This window comes from Peromyscus eremicus, chromosome 5 (assembly GCF_949786415.1).
Source record: "Peromyscus eremicus chromosome 5, PerEre_H2_v1, whole genome shotgun sequence".
Classification (NCBI taxonomy): Eukaryota; Metazoa; Chordata; class Mammalia; order Rodentia; family Cricetidae; genus Peromyscus; species Peromyscus eremicus.
In genome coordinates this window covers 116,771,788-116,795,623 of record NC_081420.1, presented here as the reverse complement: position 1 = coordinate 116,795,623, position 23,836 = coordinate 116,771,788, and positions in this window count along the sequence as shown.

Below are 23,836 nucleotides of genomic sequence, written 5' to 3'. Positions count from 1 at the left end.
CGTTGTTCATGTGAATATATGGAGGCACACTTTATAAAAACAAAAGACAAATAAACTAGACTTAGAAAAGAAACAACTATGTCCAAAATCACAACTTATCAAACCCTCCTTGCTAATATAGGAGAAGGGAAAGAAATACAACTAATCCAGCAAAACAGAACATGATCCAGTACGTTTATAGGAAACAGTAAACCCCTTTCTATAATGATTTTAAATCTAAAAGGCCTTAAATCACCACTAGAAAGAAAGAGACTGGATTAAAAATCAGGAATTAACTATATGTTGTATTCAAGAAACTCTTTTGTAGTGATATTTGCTCCACCCATTACCTTGGGCTATAGGGCCCAAAGGAGGTGGTACTTCTTGCTATTGTACATGACCTCTTAAAAGAAAAGGGAGAAGGGTTATGAACCCCTTCTCCCTGCTGCCTGCTTCCTGGTCTGATCACTATTACCTATTAAATAGACTCAAGTGGATTGATCTTAATAAGTGGTGCCCAAAGTGGGGCACGAACCAATGACCCTTGAATTAAGAGTCCTGCGCTCTATCGACTGAGCTAGCTGGGCTGGGTGCGATGTTGGGCTGAATCCTCTGGGCAGACTGCATGGACCCCACTCATTTACTTCTTAATGGTTTCACACCCTTTTGAACTCTTTCTTCAAAGCTCTTTCCAACTTTCCCTTATTACTTGTTGACTATCGGTCTCGTGCAGGTATTTAGCCTTAGATGGAGTTTACCACCCACTTTTGGCTGTATTCCCAAGCAACATGACTCTAGGAAGACCTGGGCCCAGTGCAATGGGGGCCTGCAACCGGTCTCACACTGTCCACTGGCTTCTGACATCATATCATTGACATCTATTCAGGATTTCAATGGGCAACTCCTATGAGTTCTGAAAAGGCTGACTCTGATTATACACCTATTAGAAGTTATGGCCATCATGTGAATACCGGTACAAATTAAGACTGACAATGCTCTAGCAAATGTCTCTGTAGTCATAAAGTTTCTCCAGCCCTGCCGTCCTGCCTGGCCCTGGAGTCCCACAAGCACTTATAAAATAATCACTTAGAGACTTAATATTATTTACAAACTATATGGCCTATGGCAGGCTTCTCACTAGCTAGCTCTTATAATTTAACCCATTTCTATTAATCTATAAGTTGCCACGTAGCCATGGCATTACCAGTCTGCTGGCATCTTGCTGCCCTTTCCGTGGAGGCTGGTGTCTCTCTCTATTCTCCTTTCTTCTCTCTGTATACCTGCTTGGATTTCCCACCTGCCTCTAAGCTGCCTTGCCAAAGGCCAATGCAGCTTTATTTATCAACCAATCAGAGAAACACATATTCACAGCATACAGAAATCCCACAGCATGTCTTAAATAAAATTAGACAGTTTTTTGCTTATTACAATATAAAGCATGTTGCAGGTATACCACACAATTCCATAGGCCAAACAGTCATAGAAAGATTCAATCAAACTTTAAAGGATATGCTAAATAAACAGAAAGAGGTAACAATGACTCCAAGAAATAGATTACATAATGCTTTATTAACCTTAAATTTTCTCTATTCTGATGAGAAAGGAACAACAGCTGCGGAGAGACAACAGAAAAAACTCCTGAGCTAAACCAACTGGTTTACTTAAAAGATGTGTTGACCTCAGAAAGGAAACCAGGATACATCCTATTTTGGGGAAGGAGTTTTGCTTTTGTTTCTGCAGGAGAGGAAAAGCTATGGATACCAACAAAATTAATAAAAATTCACTTCAAACAGGAGAAACGTCGATGAGGAGAAGTGACAGCTCGTCCACTGACGTGACGTCTCTACAAGTTGTGAGAAGAACTCAGCAAACAAGGGTTGGGGCAGCCTTCTGTTTTTGTCTTTACAGGATAACAGAAATGCCCATCTTCAAGAAATTATAAGGCCTTGGAAACCTGAAAATCCTTCCTCAAATCACCCTAAATCCCAACTTTCCATTTTGACATTAATAATGTTCAAGTTTTCCACAGTGAAAAATAATTCTTTCCAATAGCAATCACTGAGGTCTACAGAAGGAAGATGGCGCCCCACAACAATGACTCTGCTCGGTCCAGAAAGATGTTTCTGTACCTAAGAACACTACTCAATGATCAGCATTGGACTGATAATTCTTCAAGACAGTTCCAAGATGGGATGGTCCATCACACTACACTTCTGGACAGAATCTCAGACAATCTTACCCATTACTCTGAGACTGGCTGCAGACTCTACAGATAGTCCTGAGACCTAACTATCTAAACTTTCTTACAAGACCTCAGATACCATCGCCCCCTAAACAGCAGGAAGAAATTTTAAGAACCCCCTCAAAGGTTTCATTTTTCTCAGGGTTAAGGATGGATGGTTAGGGTTGAGGGTGGAACAATAAAATTTAGACTCAGTATTCTCCTTTAGAAGAGAAAAAGGGGACTTGATAGGTATAGTATATTAAGGTAGATTATTGTATCTACTAGTAAACTGATTTAGCAAACTATCAGCCTTGGATAATTTGCACTGATATGGATTCTTGTATATTTGATATAAATGTAAAGTATTCTTATATTCCCATTTAAGATAATTTGTATATTGATACAAATACAAAATTATATTTGTTGTATTGTATATATATTTGTACTACTCTTTGAAATAGTTTGTATATTGATACAAATGTAAAATTATATTTGTCATACTGTTCTACCTCTGTTTAGGATATTTTGTATATTGATACATATTAAAGATATTGTTGTCATATTTCATATTGAACTATACATTTCTACCTCTGTTTAAGATATTTTGTATAATGTCACAATTTTAAGGTCACTGTCCTTATGGGGGTGCATCTGCTTACAGATTGTTTACCTTGTTAATGTGTAGCCTTAGTCCTTAGGTTGTTTAGGTAGATAAGACTTACAGAACTATAGTCGCCCATGCTTTCTATAGTTATGTTAGTTAGGTTCTCCAGAGTTACAGAAACACATGTCAGATGGATAGGTAATCTTCAAACACTTCATAGACCTGGAGAATATGGCATTTAAATGTGTTGATAGCTTAGAATTCTGTTGACACGAGACAAGATTGCTCCTGGCAGCACTGATCTGATCCCGAGAGAATGTTGGGCTTCTAGACATTTTCATTTGGAAGTTTGTCTTCTTCTTGGCACAAAATGGCCTGCTAGTCAAAGAACGGCCCTTGCCTTGACTGCTGACAGTATGAATGCTCTCCTTTCTGGCTGAGCAGGACACAAGGAAAAGTGACTATTGAACCTTGCTAAGACAGGGTAAGATGATCTTTCAAAATTCCTGCTTCTGAAAATAGTCTGTCAGATATTCTAGGTCTGTTTCCAAATTGAATGCCCCAATGATGCTGAGAAACTTTAGGTGTCTGTCCAGGCTGACAGTTGTCTCTATCTATTCACGCAAGATTTTCAGAAATTGCTTGCTTGCAATTTCCATTTTTTCAGATATTATTATGTTTCTTCTCAGGTCTTTGATGGAGTTGAAGACTAGATAGTTACAGTTATAATCTTCTCATATCTTAGTTAGAACATATTAAGTACTAGAGTTAGAATCTTCAGGATAGGACAGCTATTGAAGTAATCTCATTAATTTGCCATCTACCTATGACCTGGACAATTCTAGACATTTAGCATGTCTTTCTAGTTTGATGTTGTTCTTATTGGTTGTAGTTCCATTTTTGTTTATGTGATTACCCTTTGTTTTTTTCTGGACAACACTTGATAATCATTCTTATTGTATATAATTTGCATTAAGTTTAGAACCTTCTTAGTTAGACAAAAGGGGGAAATGTAGTGTGGTATTTGCTCTGCTCATGACCTTGGGCTATAGGGCCTGAAGGAGGTGGTGCTTCTTGCCATTGTAAAAGGAAAGGAAGAAGGGTTATGAGCCCCTTCTCCCTACTTCCTGCTTCCTGGCGTGATTGAACAACCAGGTGGATTTGCTTCTGGTCAGAACAGAGAACAATTTCAACTGTTTACTTGGTTCTGTATTTGTGAGTGTATTTTCTCAATTTATATCTTAATAAATCTCTATTACCCATGAAATAGACTCACATGGATTGATCTTAATACACTATCAACAAAGATACCCAAAAGCTTAATATCAAAAGATAGAAAACAAACAACCAAGCAAATGGAAAATGCAAACAAGTGGGTGTTGCTAACTTTATATTGAAATAATCTTCAAACCAAAACTAATTAGAAGAGATAAAATGGGATACTACATATCAACAAAAGGAACAATCAATCAAGAATATATAACAACTGCAAACATTTATGCACGGACTATTGGAGCCCATAATTACATAAAACAAATACTGAAAGACAGAAAAGACTGCATAGATTCTGACATAATAATAGTGGGGGACTTCAATCCACTCTCATATCCATACAGGTTTTCCAAACTGAAAACAAGTAAAGGAACTTCAGAGCTAAGCATATTATAGATGAACTTGGACTTAACAGATAAATACAGAAAATTCTACCCGACAGACAGAAAATATACATTTTTCCCCTCAGTAGCACATGGAACCTTCTCCAACTCATCATATAATAGGATACAAGTCAAATTTCAACATAAACATAAGATTAAACTATGTCCTTGTGTCCTATCAGACCCCAGTGCAATAAATCTAGAACATAACAACATGAGAAGCTACAGAAGCCACAAAATTACTTGAAGACTAAACAGTACATTTTAAAGTGAAGAGTGTACCATTAAGACACCAGAGAGGAAGCTTTTAAACTTCCTAGAGACAAATGATCATAGAAACACAACCTATCAGAACTTCTGGGACACAGCCAAAGCAGTGTATAGTGATAAACACTTGTATTAAAACAACCTGAGAGAAGCCGGGCGGTGGTGGCGCACGCCTTTAATCCCAGCACTCGGGAGGCAGAGCCAGGCGGATCTCTGTGAGTTCGAGGCCAGCCTGGACTACCAAGTGAGTTCCAGGAAAGGCGCAAAGCTACACAGAGAAACCCTGTCTCAAAAAACAAAAAAAAAAAAACAAAAAAACAAAACAAAACAAAAAAACAACAACAACAACAAAAAACCAACCAGAGATACACAAACAACCCAATGATGCATCTGAAGGTATGTGACTGAGCTGCCTGGTTTTTTTTTTTTTTAATCCAGCATCTCTATTAATCCAAAACAACTAGCTACTAGAACAACTTGCTAAACACAGGCATAGCAAGTTACTGCTTCTCTCTTGAGTTATCTGCAGTAAAGTTCTGCTGCAGAATATTCCCTTTCCCTGGAAAAACTTTCCATTTCAGGGCTTGCAGCAAAACCTTCTGCTCTTACTATGAAGAAAGCATTTACCATGGCAGGAGGAGGAAATATTTCTGTCTGTAAATTATTCACTTTTTTTCTGAAATGGTGTTATTTACATGTAATTAACATACTACTCTGTTCACTCAAAGCATACACCTAGTTTACATTCAAATTGTGCCACTTTTACTACATCAGAAATTTAGCACATTTTAATTCTTATAACTATTAGCAATCATTCCCTGTATATCACCCACTCCATGCCCCGAGGCACTCACTGACCAACTGTATGTCTCCCTGTTTGTTTATCTTGAAGATTTTATATAAATAAGATGATGTAAAATATATGCTTTTGTGACATACCTTTCCCCTTTAGCATAATGTTTTTAAGGCTTGTTCATATTGTAGGACACATCAGTACTTCATTCCTCTTTCAGTAATGAGCAATATTTCATTGCATGTATCAACTAATGGGCAGAGAAAGGAAATTTTATTTAGTTTTGTGTAACATTAACATTTTAAAATAGATTTTAAAAACTTGTTTATTCATTGCCTTCAGTCTTTCCTAGGAAAAAAAAAAGAGAAAAGTATTTTCAACTTTCTATCCCTGGGAGTTGAGATGTTACCTACACTAGACTCTAAGCCCTAGACTCATGAAATTCCTCTATCTCCTCTGTGTAGCTGGGATGAGAGGTGGGTATCATTGTTCCAGCTTCTCTGATTGTAGTGGCTGTAGAATTCTATTGTGATTTTAATATCTGTACTGAGTGCAGTGATTGGTACCTACACTGGTACTTACTTGGACAGGCTGTACCATTTTTAGATGTCTTGGAAATTTTAAACTTGGGAATTCATGGTACAACACATTATGTATTGTTTTTATGTAATGCAATCAAAAGGCAAGGCCAAAACAGCATGGTACTAGGAGGCTTATATCAGCATGAGTATTGAGATACCATTTTGAAATCAAATAATCTTTCTTAAAGAAGGCAAGTGTGTGGATGTCAACACCAGTCATGGCATTGTCCAGAAGCACTGTGGGGTTGACTATGCTTACGTCAACCTCCATTAATAGAAGGTTTGCAAAGTTAAGTCTAAATACACTGTGCTCCTGCTATCAATACATAGACTTTTCCCTTTTTCCTTAAACTCACTTGGGTGGAGAGGACAGTTTGAACATTTCTTAAAGGAGCCTAAAGGTTTTGGAGCATTTTTGGACAAATAGTTGTGATTGTATGGTAGTAGTTTTGAAATTCAGGCTTTGTGATGACCTGGGCAATATTTACATATTCAATTACATATTTAATTATTTCAAATTGTGAGCAAATGTTGAAATGAGATAAATACATCTATATTTTTTGAAAAGTTTCATGATATCCCAGGCTTGCCTCAAACTCACTATAATGCCTAGAAAGATCTTGAATTTCTGATCCTCCTGCCTCCATCTTTTCAAATGCTAGGATTATGGGTGTGTGCTACTACATCCTGTCTATATGGAGCTGGGGATCAATCCAGGCCTTTGGTCTTGCTAGGCAAGCATCTTGTCAACTCAGCTACACCCCAGTCCTACTCACTTTAATTTGAAAATTATACATATTATAATCACTTGAAAAATATCAAAACAAGACACAATAGCCTTGAGGCTGTCACCTCCTTCTAAAGCTGTGTCCCCATGTCATCCATATCTATCTTTCTCAATATGCTTAAAGTTCATGCTTGAAAACTCAGTGCCTAAGGAGCAGAGTGAAATCACTCTGACCCATCAGATTGGGTATGCATTGTCATCAGAAATCACTGGCTATTCGTTATCTGGAATTGTAATACTACATTTTAATGAGTCTAAGATTCTGTTATTCTTTACCATGTAGGAAGAAGTAACTAATTGATTACAATAAATTGTAGGATGTATTTGAGTTTAGACATGAAAAGTGAGGAAATTGTGCACTTCAACATATACGGAAAGGAACAGCACTATCGGAAGGACTTGAACATTCTCAGAAGGCAGTTGCACACCAAGTATAGAAGGCAGTGAGGATTTTATTTAGTTAAAAAAGATTTTATTTAGTTGAGTAATGGTTAACTCTGCTGAATCTTGGCCCAATAACTGATATAGGGCTATTTGTCAATCAACTTCTGTGTGTGTCATAGTCTATAAGATCCTTGTCTTCCCCTCCGCAGTGCTGGGATTGCAGAAAGGCAGCAACACACACTGGGAATTTAGACAGGATCCGGGGATTTGAACTCTGGTCCTCGTGTTTGTAGGACAAGCTCTTTAACTACTGGTCCATTTCTCCAGCCCACCCTCTAATCCTCTGCCCTATACTTGACATGGCACAAGGAGTATTTGTTTTTTTAGTGAATTAATGATTAAATGAGTATCTTATTCTCACACATTTGTCACAGAGTACAATTCAAAATTGTACTTCCTCATATAAGAAACTGTTAGATAATTGTTCTGCAAATGTCAACCAACTGTGAAAGCACTCAGTCTATCAAGTCTATGAAACTGGGTTTCTAGTCAGTGCTTCAATATGGCTAGAGGTTGCAGGATTTTGAAAGGTTCTTATGGGTGTGTGTGTGTGTGTGTGTGTGTGTGTGTGTGTGTGTGTGTGTGTGCCTGTGCCTGTGTGTCTGTGCCTGAAAGAGTATGCACATGTACTCATTTGTTTGGAGATGTTAGCTGGGATTTGCTGTCTCTACCTGGATCACTCAGTGTATTTTGGTGGATAGCTAGGTGTAGACTAGTGACTATGTCAGCATCTACCCATCTACACTTGGGGAACACTGGGGATTGGCATGTGACAGAATAGTGGCTGTGGAGGTAGTGATACAGCAACAGCATCACAACCTCTGTATTCTTACTCTGTGCTCAGCAATTCTCAGACATCATCTAAACATACTTATGATTCTAGGACAAGACAGCGCCTCTGAGAGGACCAGGAACTGTACTGGATGATGTGGAAGAGGACAGGAGGTCTGGCTCCAGGGTGCATCCTCTTAACTTATGTAGTTCTTTAATGTAAAAGCGATTGGACTGATCTTAACAGAACAAAACAAATACAAAGAATAAAACAGCTAACGGAGTATGGTTTGAATTGGACCAAGACATCCTCTCAATGTATTTTAAAAATGGATGCATCAGATTGCAACTGATGTCTACTTTGTATGAAGGAAATTAATTTGGAGACAGATGGGAGAGTTCAGCTGGGGAAAGAAAGTGCTAAGGTATACAACCTATGTGAAGAAGAGGGCAAGCCTAGTGAGCAGTGACATGCCAAAAATACTTACAAAAATTTGTCAGCAAGACAGCAGGCGGCTGTCATTGCAAAGTCTCCAAGACAGAGACCAATGTGGGAGATGAAGAACAGGACAGGCAGACAGATGACAGGGGATAAAACCTCTTTGCCTTTTAAAGGAAGAAGTCTTGTGCAAGGAAATAGGAGAGGTGGGTAGTAGAGCTGGAGTTAGGTAAGGAGGCTGTTGCAAGATGCAGATTATTGGGAAAATTAAGAAACTGTAATGAGTTAACCAATTAATATCAAATAATATTTTAGAGAGAAATATGCTTGAACATTGGCAACATGGTTTAAGGTAATGAAGTGTTTATCAAGGAGTTACATTTTTTTTGCTCTAGTATGATAAATGATTTCTGAGGAGCTCCAGAAAAGTATTAGTTAACACAGTTTGCAAAATTATGTCTAAAATAATGGTAAAACAGAATTGGGGTAGGCTTTTTGAACTTGCCCAACTTCATAAGCATTATAGAGCAACAAAAGTATCTGAATTTTTGATCCTAGTTCAGATGAAAAGAATGTAATAGTTTAACAACAAAATAAAGGTGTGGTGAATTCACATTCCACACTGCGGGATCTGAGAAAGTACTGGTAAATTCACAGTTCCACACTGGGCGGGGCTGAGAAAGCACATGGTGAATTCACAGTTCCACACTGGGGGATCTGAGAAAGTACTGGTAAATTCACAGTTCCACACTGGGGGATCTGAGAAAGTACTGGTAAATTCACAGTTCCACACTGGGGGATCTGAGAAAGCACATGGTGAATTCACAGTTCCACACTGGGGGATCTGAGAAAGTACTGGTAAATTCACAGTTCCACACCAGGCAGGGCTGAGAAAGCACATGGTGAATTCACAGTTCCACACTGGGCGGGGCTGAGGAAGCACATGGTGAATTCACAGTTCCACACTGGGCGGGGCTGAGGAAGCACATGGTGAATTCACAGTTCCACACTGGGGGATCTGAGAAAGCACATGGTGAATTCACAGTTCCACACTGGGCGGGGCTGAGAAAGCACATGGTGAATTCACAGTTCCACACTGGGGGATCTGAGAAAGCACATGGTGAATTCACAGTTCCACACTGGGTGGGGCTGAGGAAGCACATGGTGAATTCACAGTTCCACACTGGGCGGGGCTGAGAAAGCACATGGTGAATTCACAGTTCCACACTGGGGGGGATCTGAGAAAGCACATGATGAATTCACAGTTCCACACTGGGTGGGGCTGAGGAAGCACATGGTGAATTCACAGTTCCACACCGGGCAGGGCTGAGAAAGCACATGGTGAATTCACAGTTCCACACTAGGCGGGGCTGAGGAAGCACATGGTGAATTCACAGTTCCACACCAGGCAGGGCTGAGAAAGCACATGGTGAATTCAGTTCCACACCGGGCGGGGCTGAGGAAGCACATGGTGAATTCACAGTTCCACACTGGGGGATCTGAGAAAGCACATGGTGAATTCACAGTTTCACACTGGGGGATCTGAGAAAGTACTGGTAAATTCACAGTTCCACACCGGGCAGGGCTGAGGAAGCACATGGTGAATTCACAGTTCCACACTGGGCAGAGCTGAGGAAGTGGCAACTTGGGAGAGGGCTGAAGCATCTGATGTGAAAAGAAGGAGAAGAGCTAAACTGATGATGGGGAAAGTTTCAGGCTTCACGAAGTGTGAGCTGCAGGAGGAGCCCCTGTGAGCCCCTCCGTTGGGTGCTACTGCACTGTGGACAGGTGTGTGTCCCTTTGCTGGGGCTGCAGTGAGCTGCCTTTACAGCCGTGCTCCGCTGCTGTTACATGGTGCTCTGGGAACTGTGTGTGAACCAAGGTGAATTTTGCATCGAGAGCTGCCCCATTGTGAAGAATCACATCACTCATAGCTACATTTCTAGATCTGTGTGTATGACTGAATCTGCATTTGGAGATGCCACCATGTGGGTGCTGGGAATCGAACCTGGGCCCTCTACAAGAGCAGTAAGCACTCTTTTTAGGTCTCTATAAAAGTCAGTCATCAGTCAATGAAGGAATGAGGCTGTTCTCAGCCTTTCTCTCCCAGTGCTTAGGAAATTGCTCTGTCCTTGACTGTGGGATCTTATGAAAGTCCTACTTGGGTCTTTCCAGGCAGAAGCTCTTCTCTGTGTTTTCAACACTTTGTTCTAGTCAACATTATTGCATCTGTTCAACACTTTGCTGATTCTAGAAATAAAAAAGAAAAAAAATTACATGAATTTTTTTACTTTGAAATGTTAAAAATCAACATTTTCAATTTAAAATAAAAAATGTCCAATACTATTGATTAAATAAAATTAATATCTAAATTAAAGAGAAAATATAAAATAGTTGGCATGTCTAAAATATACATTGTATTTTATGCAAAGAGAGTAAATACAGCAATTTTCTCCTTTGTTTTGAATTAAACAGTTGTCTGTGTCTGTTTATCTATATTTTTACACTGAGTGGTAGGTAGGCTGTTAGAATTCTTACTGCATGATTTTCACATCACATTAGTAAAAATCATTTTGAGTGAAGAACTGCTTCTCTCAATATAGGTTAATTATTTCTGAGGAGTTGGCAGATAAAACAGATGACAAGAATATGATTGCTTGTATTTAGCTTTTAGCATACTTAGGATGGGTAGCTGAGATAATTAGAACCACAAGAATGCTCTTTCTAGTTAATGGATTAACGGGATGGGCACCCAGAGGCAGAGCTGCATCAGTCCATCCCAGGCTGCTCAGGTCTCCCTCTATGAATCGGCTGAATCGACACAGTTGTTTACTAGGCAATAGAGAACCATGTTTTCCCACCCTGCTTCTAGCCTATGCATTCAAGTTACATGCCCATGCTCATGTGATGCACAACTTTACTTTTAAAGTGTTTGCTTGTGGGAGATGCAAATAATTTTATTCTAAATATACACTTGACAATATGGATTCAAATTTAATTCACTGGTGTGCAACCTTGTGTGTGATAGCTGAGACCAGAAATTGTCAAATGGTATATCAAAAAGGTAAATTAGCATTTGCTCAGTGAACCTGACATGACAGATGGGTAGGAGGAGGGCTGCTACCCTGAGAAGAGACTAAATATATTATAATTTGGATGTATATACAAACTGGGTAAAGATTTTCTAAAAGAATTTTCAATGCCAAACCTATTTTTCACACTCATAATAATTAGTTCAACTTCTCATAACTCACTGCATCCTATGCTTCCACAAACTGCATTGCCAAGCATCCGTGCATTGGAATTGTCCTGCAGGGCTTGTGCTTATTGAGAACACAACAATTTCAAGACGGCATGCCACAGTATTATCATACTACTAGTAGTGACAATATCAAGAATATTCATACATTCAGCGTCATCGAGGCAATGGTTTAGTGCATCACATGTATTCTGACTCTCAGATCCACACAGCCATACCACAGCGTCATCTAAAAACAACTGACTAGTGAGTGGGTGAGCAACATTTGTTCCTGAAGACCACAGGGACTTGACACATGAAGGGCCACATGGGACAGACTCAACTGAGCTGGCTGAGAGATGGATAGATAGTGTGGGAAGGAAAGAATACTCTAGTGCAGAGTTAGGGAGAATCTCTGCAACCAACTGTCAGGATGTAAAAGTACAGTCAAGACAGAAAATGAGTTCTTGCATCAGTGAGGAAGTCATGATGGAGAAGGTGAGGTGAAAACTAAGATTAAGGGCCCTGAGTAAAATACTGCTGGTATAGCTAATGCTGTGAAATTCGGGAGAGCCACTGAAGATACTGACTATTAGATTATATAAAAATAACTTTGGAAGATTTAGATGGTAACAGTGGAAGCTGGACTGGAGGTCTGAGAATGACAGCTTGAGAGATTGACTGGGAGACCTTTGCTTAGGAACTAAGGAGAGCTGGTGCCACAGCAAGCATGGAGGATCTAGTTAGTGCGTTTGCGATGGATATTTGCTTACTACATTTTCTCTGAGGGGAGGAATGAAAGATGACTTTGAGCCATGTATGGCACAGCCCTGGAATTCCAGCACTGAGGAATCCGAGGCAGGAAAGTGAAGAGCTCAAGGCCAGCCCAGGCTGCAGTGGAGAGATCTGCTGCAGACAGGGATACTAACACCTTGACAGGCTGACTGAGTCACATGATCTAGATAACTTACAGATGAGGATCTGTTTGTGGGAGGTAGGTAATGAGACAGGTTCCAGAGATACCGAAAGGTGTCAGCAGACGTCCCACACTGAAGGTTCTGCAACATAATCAGAATCAACAGAAGCAGCTGTATGTTGAAGTCATCATCCCAGAGCCGAGAACAAGTTTGCAGAGATAAAATAATTCTGTCTTTAAGACACGTAGAGTAAGACATATAGAAGGCCAAGGAGAAAACCAGAGTTTGAAAACACCTGCCGAGTCACTTAACATCTGAGATCATGCTTGCAGTGGACAGGTGGATTAATGCCTTATTTTTGTTTTTAATTTTATTTATTTGTATTAGTTTTGAAATTGACAGACAAAATTATGCATATTTGTTGTGTGTATGTTTAGCTATTCATGTATATTGTGGAATGGACACACTAAGTTATCTCACATGTTTATAACTCATGTGTTTATCACATTATTTTGTTTTAAGAACACTTAAAACCTACTCCAAGCATTTCCAAGAATTAAACAAGTCATATAAGATATGTACACCTCATTGGACAATAGATTTCCTGTGCTTACTGTCCTTCTGCTCCTTCCTTGAAATTCTACATCTTTTCTTCTACGTCAGTGTTGGAGGGAGGCGGAGGTGGGGAGGGTTGGAGAGGTTTTAGATTGCATGTTTTTGTAACCACAGGTTATCTGCATTGTCATCTGTTTGCATGCTGACAGTTTGAAGTAGGTTAGATTGTTTAGAAAAAACCTCACTTGTAACTTTAGGCCTTCAACAACGACATGGATAATAGGAGCAGAACACGGGTCCACTGGGGATTCTTTATATTCCCAAATCAGAGAAGGGAAATAATGCAAGAAACCCAGTTTTATTAGCTTGGTGTTCCTGTGGGACCCCTGACGGTGGGAGTGGGGGGTGTCTCTGGCTCTTTGGCCTGCTTTTAGGACCGTTTTCCTTCTAGTGGGCTGCCTCATCCAGCCTTGATATGAAGGTTTGTGCCTAGTTTTATTATAACTTGTTGTGTCATGTTTGGTTGACGTCCTTGGGAGGCCTGGTTTTTTTTTTTCTGAAGGGAAACAGAGGAGGAGTAGATCTGGGGGAGGGGGATGTGGGGGACTGGGAGGAGGGAAGCGAGGGGGGGCTGCAGTCAGTATGTAACATATGAATGAAGAATAAATAAATAAATAATGAGTGAAAGGAAGGAAGGAAGAAAATTTGGTTCAAAGCAATTCTTCCGAGTGAGCTGGAGACTGTACAGATGTTGCAATAGAATCATATATTTAGGTTTTGAAGAAAGCCTTCCTGTTCAAGGCAACTTGCTTTTTGTTTATTCATTCAATTCTCATCATTTTAAAGCAAAACATACCCTGGTTTATTATTCTTGGGATAAGTATCAAATGATTTCTGTACACCAATAATTACAATGGAAGGGATTAGAGAGTCAGTGTTTGCTAACAAACTGCACTCTACCAGTCCCAATCACCAAGCCACACAAGAGAGCAACTCTGCAGTGTTCATAAGAGAGTCTAGTTTAGAGGCTGGTGAGGAGGTGGCTCAGCAGGTGACGGTGTTTGCTGCCAGGCCTGATGACTTGAGTTTGACCCCACATGGCGGAAGGAGGGAACTGTCTTCTACAATCTGTCCTCTAATCTCTACACTCACATTGTGGTGTACATGAGCACACACCACACACATGCATTAATGCACACATGTGCAAGCACACACACACATACTCACCCATGCTCACCTGCACATACACCACACTTAAATAAATAAACGTGATTAAAAAATAGATACACATATAATTTCTATGGCAAGGAGGCTTTAAGAGTGTCCAATACAGCTATAGACAATGGCCAAGTGTGGGGATGGAAGTGAAAATGAACTAAAATGAAAGGGAGCTGAAAGTTCAGCTGCCCAGCTCAGCACACTTGTGCTCCATGGCGAGCAGATATAGGGCTCTTCCATCACCATTGAGAGTTCTATTAGACAGCCAGGTGTAGGTCACAAAGGCATCGCAAGCACAACCTGCTATCACAACCAGACGCGGGTACCGTAGATAGATAGTAATCTTGTTTTAAAGGATACAACAATATTTCACAAAGGCCTCGGGTTGCTAAATCTTGTTACAATGGGCCTTATTATCTCCACAGTCTGGGGTTAAGTTTGGCTGGTGTAAGTCATTTTTACAAATAGTTACAAGCTCTTTTCTAAGCTTATGGATGAGTTGGAGGCAGAGGAAACAGCAGAAGCAGATCTGTGGAGAACCTGAAAATCCCAGACTCTGGATGGGAATAGAATGGCTATGGCTGTTCCTCCTTTCACACTGTCTACTTGTGTGTCCAGTGTTCTAATTTTGTACAGATAATGAGAACTCCCTGTCAGCCCTGAAGATGGTTCTGGGCCTGGGAGCCTAAAGGCTCACACTAGCATGTCTTACAGAGCTGAAGCCAAGTAGTGGTGTTGTGAATGAGAGGAAAGGGCATAGAGTAGAAGAAGCAATGGCTGGAGACATACAATGAAAACTATACTGTATTGTATGTGTGTGTGTGTGCCTGTGTGTGTGTGTGTGTGTGTGTGTGTGTGTGTCTGTGTGTGTATACATCGTGACATGCATGTGGAGATCTGAAGACAATGCCCAAAAAGTCAGTTCTCTCCTCCCATAATAGAGGTTCTGGAAACCAAACTGAGGTCACCAGGAATGGTGGCCAGTACCTTTACCTGATGAGCCATGTGGCTGGTCTCCATCCACTTTTAAAACAAGAGATTTTCTGTTTTATGGTAGAAGGATAAGAATCTCAGGGCTGTCCATGATTGTAACACACAGCCACAGGCTGCAAAATGGGATGTGTGTCTGCAAGTACAGTCCACTTGTCTGCCCTGTACAGCTGTGGGGGACTGCAGAGCTGTGGGCCCCAGACAAAGGGGTGTGCAATGTAAATGGAACTTGGCAAGAGATGTGTGGCTGGGGACATGGGAAATGGGTATTTCACAAGTTATTGAGTTTAGTCAGATTTTTCAAATGCAGCTTTCTCAAAACACCTATCACCTTAGTTCTCTTTAAGCAAAACTTGGCATGGGCAGTTAGATGGACAGCCTCCTTGAAAGATGGTTTCAATAAATTAAGGAGATGTAAGGCATGTGATGCTGGTGAAGAGGAGGTAATATGTGGTGATTTGGTATGTTCACACAACTGCTGCTGTAAGCCTGGTCTTCAGTGTGGCTAGAAATCCCACAGCTTTTCTCCTGAAGGACAAGATGGAACTTGTTGGCAAAAAGGGGTTCAGTGGGAGGGTAAGAGGGATCAGAGAGGATAACAGGGGACAATATGATCTCTCTCTCTCTCTCTCTCTCTCTCTCTCTCTCTCTCTCTCTCACACACACACACACACACACACACACACACACACACACACACACACGCGGCATTGTGAAAGAATAAATAACTACACAGGGAAAAATAAGATGGTTGCTACACACCTTGTAAGGATGATCATCTTGGGCTTTAACCTTCCAACATTTCTAGGCCACATTTCAGCTGGCCCATCAGTGCTCCAAAGACCTGGGACAGAAAGACGAGATGCCTACTCTTGTGACTGTATACTGTCAGTGTGGCCTGAGTCTGTGCCAGAGACTGCAGCCATAGCTCTCATTAACTGACTCATTCAGCTGACAGCAGTTGTGATGAGTTGGAGCACATGGGCATCGTGAGCTGGGTCTGACACATCTGCCTATCACCGAACACACGTGGCTTAGAGAAGTTAGCGACACGCTCACAAGCCTAAATATATCAAATGCCAAAGATCACAAGCGGTCTGTGTTTCTCCTGAGCACAACTCAACTGTCCCTCACTAGTCAACAGCTCAAAACTTTGCCTGATACTTACTGATTTCTCCCTCAACACCCAAAGTCCACTCACACTTTGCGGTGTAATCATCTTCAAGTTTTTGCAAAACATCTATAATCATGTAACTACTGCTTCTCCACCATCTCCACAATCTACGGAACAGTTTTAGCAGACTCAAAACTCACCCATGATCCTTTGTAATAAGCTCCCTTTCCCATTTGCAGCTTCTCACAATCACTAGATACTTTGTTTCCTTATAGTTTTTGCTTTGTCTTTGCAGGAATGTTGTATAAATGGAAGTACACCATGTAATAGTCTTTAAGTTTTGTTTCTGCCCTTCAAATAAGGCATTCCAGAATCTCCCAGGTTGTTACGAGTATCAATAGTTGTTTATTTTTATTAACAGTAATATTTCATTGCATGGCTACACTACAGTGTATTTGTTTATGCCCTCGTTGTGGGACATTTGGGTAGTTTCCAGTTCCTGGTAATTACAAAGGAAGCGGCCATAAGCATTTGTACACAGGTTTTATATAAATACAAGCTTTCATTTCACTTATGTAAATACCTAGGAGTCAGATTACCAACTTATTATGTTTACGTTTTTAAGAAACTGCCAAGCTGTTTTTGAAACTCATGCTGGTTTTGTTTTCACCATTGATGTATGAGAGCTCAATTGTTCTACAGTTTGAACAATGTTTAGTTCTTTTAGCTGTTCTGATGGTGTTTAGTTATAGTTCATTTTTTAACAGGGGCATGATGCTTAGTACCTTTGTGTATTTACTTGCAGGGTGCATATCTTCTATGGTGATGTATCTGCCTATTTGTTTTATTAAATTGTTTGCTGTCACATTAATAAATTTTTTTCACAGTTTTTTTTTTTAACATGAGTGTAACAGATAGTTTCTCCTAGTGTGTGACTAGTCATTCTCTTAATCGTGTCTTTCAAAAGCAGTTCATGTGGGAGTCCTTGCACAGTCCCTCTCATAGCCCAATTCTCCCAATTGTGGCTTGTGGGTTTTGTGTCATATTTAACAAATCCTTGGGTGTTTGAATTCCCTAAAGATTTTCTTCTAAAATTTTAATTGTTTTATGTGGAGGTATGCAATCCACTGTGAGTTGCTTTTTTGTGTGTATTGGATCACAAGTTAAAAATCATAATATTCCTTTTATTATGTAGCTGGGTAAGTGTTTCAGCACTATTTGGTCAAAAGATCATATTTTTTCTATTGAATGAAAATCACATTATGTGAGTTTATTTCTGGGTCTACTCTGACCCATTGAGATATGTGCTTATCATTTTTTTTTTAGGACCACAGCTGTGTAAAGCTTTGTGAGGCTACTCCTGTAGCTTTGTAAAAAAAATCTGGAAATATGGTATTGTTACGTCTACAAATTGTTACTCTCTTGAAATTATTTTTTCCTGTTTTCATGATTTTTGCCTTTTGGAATAGTTTGAGGATATTCTTAAAATAAATCATCCTCATCATTATCATCTTTATGAGTTTGAGCTGGAATTTTCTCAAATCTGTGTATTATTCTTGGGCGGACTTACATTTGAACAACATTCCCCTTACTTGATCACTGGTCATCAGAAGTTCTGAGCACTCGAAACAACGGAAAACATGCTGAGATGCACAGCTCCTTGTTCTCAGGACCAACCTCCTGTCCGCTAGAAGGTTCTGCAACAGACATCCCCAAGGGCTAGTGTAGGGGACAGTGCACATTGCTCTGGAGAGGACAGTGGTTTCTTTATCTTTTAAATCTTGTCTGAGCATCCTCTAACTTAGTTAGCCCTCCAGTGTGACTAAAATATGTCTATCTGCCAAGTATAATTTACATTTCATTTGTGGGTCTTCAAAAGTGGATCCAATAAGTTGTTAAAACTTATCACTTCTTAAAATAAAATATATTTTAAGCTTGGAACATTTCCTGTTTTCAATGCCCCCTAAAATTGGGATTCCATAGGAAACAAACCTAATTTGTTATTACTTTTGTTCTTAAGATTCTGAATGGACAGAGAGACAGTGTCTCTGACACTGAGCATTTCAGTATTAGTTGCACCTGCCTGTTTTTGAAAGCCAAATACAGCTAATTATAGGAAATTTCCTGAATGTCTGCACATAGTCTTAACAGCTGAAAAACAGGTAAGAACTCTTTCTGCTAGAGGAGGTGCCTGTCCCCAACACTGGTAACGGAGAATTTGCTTCCTTCACATCTCACTGTTGGTCCCATTCCTGTTGTTCATGTCTGGTTCAACTTTCAGAACTCCGCTGCTACCCAGCTCAAACTGTTAACCTTCCACTGCCTAGCTCTGCCTTCTTGGCGGAGTGCCAACCCTGCGCAAGCAGGACGCCAGACCAGTCCAGATTAAACTAGCTTGATCTAAGAAGTAAGCCAGCGCAAAACAGTGAGATCCTCATTAATTTTAATTAACAGTTCCAAACAGAGTTGCACAACAAGGTCATTTTCCCTAAATGAATTATTAGAGATGATGTAAGGGGCCAGCTCCTCCAAGCAGGGCTTCTGAGCTCCAGGAGTTGGCAGTACCTGCCTCAGAGAAGATATCTTTCCAAGTTAGTCCACTTGCACAAGGCTGAGGTGAATATTCCCTGAAAGATTAAGTCACTGCGGACACTTCTTGTTCCCCCATTAACCAATGATTTTTATTGCAAGTTCAAAACCATTCAGACTATAAGAAATTATTTTTTTCTTTGCTGTGATTAGAAAAATCAAAGCTGATTTTGAAATCTTTTTTCCCCCCTCTAGATTAAGAGTATCTTAAAAGTTCCAGGGAACTCTGAGTGGTGGCCTTTCTGGATGTTCAATAATATTTCATGAACTCTTGTGCAGTTGAAATACATTGGACAGGTTTGTCATTAATCAGGGCCTTAGTTCATTTGCTTCTTTGTACTGTCATGTATATTAACTTTTTTCAGCAGCAAATAATAATGTTTCTATGAAAGTCTTTAACTTGGAATGAAACACAGAGAACAATGTTTTATAAGCATTTGAGGTCCCAGTTTTGTTGAAATATTACCCGAGGATCTGATGCACATTAACAGTAAAATCCAATGCTGAAAATTAGACGTGGCCATGCAAATATGAATATACTAGATTGTTGGTTGTTCAGAATTCTCTTAATCTGTCAGTGGATATTTACATATCCCAAGCATATATCTAGGTGGATATAATGTGTGCAAATATTGCATCTTTGTTTGGCATTCTGATGCTCTGGTGTAGAAGGGAAAGCCCTTAGTTTAAAAGTGTATCTAAAAAACTCAGTCTGATTTGAATTACTCTAAGAATTTTTGTGAAAAATCAAAACACTGCCAAAAGCAGCTGACCCAGCAGCCCACGTCTGAAGGAGACAGACACTGAAGCTGTAGGAGTTGAACTCAGCATATGGTATCTGATTGCTATTAATCTGGAGGCCAGACCATCAGCAAATTGAGAGAAGAATCTCTTACTGCAACCATGTGTCACGCTTCTGAGTTTTCAACTGCTCTTGTCCTTTCTGGACTTCACTTTATTGTCAGAGAGGGAAAATGGCCTCCATAATGCATGGATCTCTCATGCAAATGCTTGTATATATGCTCCCACCAGTGAGTTGTCAAATTTCAAATTAACACTGACATCAAAGTGTACACACACAGAGACAGAGCTATAACTATGTTGGCATACTATTTTATATGTCAAACATGTCCACTGAATGCATATTATGCACTGAATACATCTTTTATTTATTCATCTATTTTACATGTGTATGTATAAAGTCAGCCTATTCTTTTCCTCTTTCTGCCCATGTTTAATTTATCCAACATTTTCCAGGTGTTTTGTAAAAGAGGAAGCAAATGGTGTGTGAAACACGAGCCTTAAAAGGTCTTATTAAATAAAAAACATGGAGCCAAATATAAGGGTGAAAGCCTTAGATCAGGGAAATAGGGAAAGCCACCAGCCAACCTTACCTCACCAACTCTGCAGCTTCCAAATGCGAGTTACTTCCTGTCTACCCACTCTTTATTGCCTTGCTGTTCTGCCCTCTCATTGGCTATCTTAGCCCAGCTACCTCACTTCCTCTTCCTACACAGCTCTGTCACTGTCTGTCTGTCTGTACAGACCTCTAGGTCTCTATGGTTGGTACTGGGATTAAAGGCTCATGTCACCATGCTTGGCTCTGTTCCCTAGTGTGGTCTTGAACACACAGAGATCCTGCCTGCTAAGGGATAGGATAAAGGGCTTGTGCTATAACTGCCTGACTTCTTTGTTTACTTATAATGGCTTTCTTTTTCCTCTGATTCTCCAGGCAAGCTTTATTTATCAAAGCACAAATAAAATACCACCACAGCTGTGCACATTTAGATACAGTTTGGTGCTCATGGCTGCTTTACCCATGTGTGAGCAGAGTCAGGTGATTCTGTTGTGTCTGGAAGCTTACTTCACTGGATGCAGTATTTTAGGTTTGCTTTTGGAATACATGGATATATAAAGGTGTGAGGAGAAAAGAGCAGTTTACTAGCCTGTTTTGGTGAAGGTTTAGAGAGAAGATACACTAAGTTTTATTAAGAACAAAATAACCAAAGATAGTTGTAGATGTAACTGTCTTATTAAATAAGAAACACAGAGCCAAATGCAGAGTTAAAAGCCCAAGAGGTCAGAGCAGTAGCTGAGAGCTGAGACTAAAACCCTTTCTTACCCTTCACTGCTGCTGCCATCCTTCCCCTGAGAAAGAGACCTACTTCCTGTGTATCTGTCTTTTTATTGACTTTCTGTTCTGCCTTCTCATTGGTTGTAAACCCAATCACATGACCGCCTCGTCACTGCCTGTCTATACAGACCTCCAGGTCTTCTATGGTTGGTATTCAGATTAAAGGCATGTGTCTCCATGCTGGTGGTGTCCTTGAACACACAGAGATTCTGCCCATCATGCGATCGGGATTAAAGATGTGCGCCACCACCGCCTGGCTTCTGCTATGGCTTGCTATTAGCTCTGACCCCCAGGTAACTATTTATTAACATACAAGTAAAATCACATTTCAGCATAAATAAAATATCACCATAGATAGTTAATATGGTTTTTTAAAAAAATGACAACAAAGAAATTGCCTCAATATATTCAAAGTGGACCCTAAATTCAACCCAGGTGTACCCAGTTCATTTGCATATGATGTATTGTAACTCTAGTAATCCGTGTCCACTCTCTGAAGTGTATTATCCAATATTTCCATATCACACTCATGTCCATCTCCTGTTGGAACTGTCCTGATGTGGATATCTGGTTAGATTCTTGACAGGAGGAAAACCCTCTGTGCAGTTTATATTGATCGGCTCTGTGCTCATCACACTGTAGGAAAACCTCACATGACTAACTGCTAAGCACAGTGCTGAGGAGAATGAGCAGCTGATTGTGGGGAAGGGCTGAGGTAGGATATGCTCCAGACAGCAGAAGGGGTGACTGACTCTTGAGAGAAATGGTCAGGATAAGGCCAGCCTGCCTCCAAGGCTTCCATATAAGCACCCCACAGAAGCTCTCAGCTAAAACTGCCTTTGGCTCCTATTCTCTCGACAACCTCCCCATACTGGTTAATTCAGAGTCTACGAAGCACATGGTGAATTTGTGAATTCAATGTCCCCTTATTTCTTTTTCTTTTTAAATTTTTCTGTTTTAAACTGTGGCCTTTGAAATTATGGACATGTAAAAGAAAGACCCAGGCAAAATTTATTCCAGGTCTTTTATTTATTTATTCTCTACTAGGAGCTGACTCAAAATTTATTCTCTACTAAGCTAGTGTATGCTTTTTTTCCTGTGGAGTGAGTAAACAAACAAACAAAAACCCATCAGATTAGGGAAATATGTATGTGTGAGTGAGAATGAGATAGAGAATGGAGAAGGAAAAGAAACATTCTATCAATCTATGATGGGAAAATATTGCTGCATATGGAAAACTTAATTGTTTGACACGTTACACAGGAATTAAATAGTAGAAGACACTCTGATGAGAACTGAATTGACTCAGTAAAAGGCAAATTAAACGTATTCAACTATAATTCAGATGCTAAGAAGAGAGAAATATGAAGGATGAAGATGCCCCATGCAGGAAAGTAATCTGTATAAATAAGACTTCTCTAGAAAACAGAGAGCTTGGACAAGAACCACAGCCAAAGAAAAAGGGAAAACACCCTTTAGAAACATGACCTCAGCCTCAAAATCTCGGCCGGTCAGTGACTTGCAGATCAACCTCATGAAAATGGAAGCTTACCTGGACTCAGTCTTGTTAAGTTTTCTTAAAAATTTCAGTGTTACAGCATAGGAAATTCTTTATCCTCTTAGTGCTTGGTTTTCATTTTTCCTGTGTGTGTGCCTGGGCATGCACATGCATGTACATGTAGTGTGTTTGTATGTGCATATATGTGTATGTGAGTGTATTTGTGTGTGTGTGTGTGTGTGTGTGTGTGTGTGTGTGTGTGTGTGTGTGAGCTAGGAGCTGACTCAAGTGTTTTCCTCTATCACTCACCACTTTATTTATTTATTTATTTATACAGAATCTCTCACTGAATCTGGAGCTTACCAATTGGGTAGACTGACTGGACAGGGAGCCCTCAGGGTCCCTTCTCTCTGTTCTCAGCACTTGAATTCTAGTGTATCCCCCACACTGGAGTTATGTGGGTGCTGGGGTCTGAATTTAGGTCCTCATGTTCCCAAGCAAACGATCTACGCAGTGAGGCATGTCCCCCAGTCCTGTGTTTGTCTTTAATAACAGTTCAATTAAATAATAAATGAGCCTTCCTGGGTTGTTAGGATTAAATGAGTTAATACTTTTAGACCACTTAGAAGAGGACTGGACAGAGTGAGCAAATATAGTTGAATTCCCTTCTGCTGCTTCTTTCTCTTATTTTCTTTCTTGTCTCCTTCCTTACTCACTCCTCCATCTCTCCTCCCCCTCCATCTCCGTCCCCACCTTTCCCCCTCCTCCTCTGCTACCTTACTCCTGTTCTTATTTTTATTACAGAGGACTTTATACTCAGCTAAGCCATCAGTTTGTGGAGTAGCATGAGGTGTTCTTTGATAGTTCTAGATTCAAAATATGCTCTCTGAGCAAACTGATAAAAATTTGGAAACACAGATTGTATCAAAGAGCTCAATTCTGGACAAAGGAAATAATGGATATGAACTTCCTCTAATTAAAACTATTAGTAAGATTATTTAGTCTACCGTAGATTGAATATTGTAAAATTTATTTAATT